Genomic DNA, 2,500 nt, shown 5'->3' with positions numbered 1-2,500 from the left:
TAACCCTAACCCTAACATTAACCCTAACCCTAACCATAGCCCTAACCCTAACCCTAACCCTAACCATAACCCTAGCCCTAACCCTCACCCACAGATGGCCTAACCCTAACCCTAGCCATAACCCTAACCCTAACCCTAACCTGGCCTAACCCTAACCCTAACCCTAACCATAGCCCTAACCCTAATCCTAAACCTAACCATAGCCCTAACCCTAACCCTAACCTCACTCATGGGTGGCCTAACCCTAACCCAAACCCTAACCCTAACCATAGCCCTAACCCTAACCCTATCACTAACCCTAACCCTAGCCCTAACACTAACCCTAACCCTAGCCCTAACACTAACCCTAACCCTACCCTAGCGCAAGCCCTAACCTGAACCTCATCAACGGGTGGCCTAACCCTAACACTAACCCTAACCATAGCCCTAACCCTAACCCTAACCCTAACCATAGCCCTAACCCTAACCCTAACCCTCACTCATGGGTGGCCTAACCCTAACCCAAACCCTAACCCTAACCATAGCCCTAACCCTAACCCTATCACTAACCCTAACCCTAGCCCTAACACTAACCCTAACCCTACCCCTAGCGCAAGCCCTAACCCTAACCCTCATCAACGGGTGGCCTAACCCTAACCCTAACCCTAACCCTAACCATAACCCTAGCCCTAACCCTAACCCTAACCCTAACCCACAGATGGCCTAACCCTAACCCTAACCTAGGCCTAACCTTAACCCTAGCCCTAACCATAGCCCTAACCCTAACCATAGCCATAACCCTAACCCTAACCCTAGGCCTAACCCTAACCCTAGCCCTAACCCTAACCATAGCCCTAACCCTAACCCTAACCATAGCCCTAACCGTAACCCTAACCCTAACCATAACTCTAGCCCTAACCCTAACCCTAACCCTAACCATAGCCCTAACCCTAACCCTAACCATAGCCCTAACCCTAACCCTAACCCTAACCCTAACCATAACCCTCACCCACAGATGGCCTAACCCTAACCCTAACCCAACCATAGCCATAACCCTAACCCTAACCCTAACCCTAGCCCGAGCCTTAACCCAAACCCTAACCCTAGGCCTATCCTTAACCCTAACCCTAACCCTAACCCTAAACCTAACCCAAGGCCTATCCAAACCCTAACCCTAACCCTAGCCCTAGCCCTAGCCCTAACCCTAACCTAAACCTTGGCCCTAGCCCTAACCCTAACCCTAACACTCACCCACGGGTGGCCTAACCCTAACCCTACCACTAGCCCTAACCCTAACCCAAAATATAACCCTAGCCCTTGCCCTATCCTTAACCCCAACCCTAACCCGAGCCATAGCCCTAGCCCTATCCCTAACCATAACCCTAGCCCTAGCCCTAGCCATCAGGGTAGCCCTAACCCTAACCCTAACCCTAGCCCTAGCCCTAACCCTAACCCTAACCCGAGTCCTAGCCCTAGCCCTAACCCTAACCCTAGGCCAATCCTTAAACCTAACCCTAACGCTAACCCTAGCCTTAACCCTAACCCTAACCCTAACCCGAGCCCCAGCCCTAGCCCTAACCCTAGGCCAATCCTTAAACCTAAACCTAACCCTAACCCTAGCCATAGCCTTAACCTAACCCTAACCCTAGGCCTATCCTTAACCCTAACTTAGCTTTAGCCCTAAACCTTACCCTAACCATAGGCATATCCTTAACCCTAGCCCTAACCCTAACCCTAGGCCTATCCTTAAACCTAACCCTAACCCTAACCCTAAACCTAACCCAAGGCCTATCCATATCCCTAACCCTAGCCCTAGCCCTAGCCCTAACCCTAACCCTAACCCTAACCCGAGCCCTAGCCCTAGCCCTAGCCCTAACCCAATCCCTAGCCCTTGCCCTAGCCCTAGCCCAAGCCCTAAGCCTAAAACTTGCCCTGGCCCTAGGCCCACGAGAGGGAGAGTGCTCCGAAAAATATCAGAGTGCCACGGGGGACCAGTTGCACGAGAGGGAGCGTGCTCCGAAAAATATCAGAGTGCCACGGGGCACCAGTTGCATGAGAGGGAGAGTGCTCCGAAAAAATAACAGAGTGCCACGGGGGACCAGTTGCACGAGAGAGAGCGATAGAGAGAGAGGGAGAGTGAGCTCAGAAAAATGACAAAGTGCCACGTGTGGACCAGTTGCACGAGAGGGAGAGTGCTCCGAAAAAATATCAGAGTGCCACGGGGGACCAGTTGCACGAGGAGGAGCGTACTCCGAAAAATATCCGAGTGCCACGGGTGAGCAGTTGCACGAGAGCGAGAGTGAGCGCTCAGAAAAATGACAAAGTGCAACGGGTGACCAGTTGCACGAGAGGGAGAGTGCTCCGAAAAATATCAGAGTGCCACGGGGGGCCAGTTGCACGAGCGGGACAGTGCTCCGAAAATTATCAGAGTTCCACGTGGGACCAGTTGCACGAGAGAGAGCGATAGAGAGAGAGAGAGAGATGGAGCTCAGAGAAATGACAAAGTGCCACGGGTGACCAG

This window comes from Anguilla rostrata, unplaced genomic scaffold, assembly GCF_018555375.3.
Source record: "Anguilla rostrata isolate EN2019 unplaced genomic scaffold, ASM1855537v3 scaf0261, whole genome shotgun sequence".
NCBI classification, from domain to species: Eukaryota; Metazoa; Chordata; class Actinopteri; order Anguilliformes; family Anguillidae; genus Anguilla; species Anguilla rostrata.
This window is presented reverse-complemented; position numbering follows the sequence as displayed.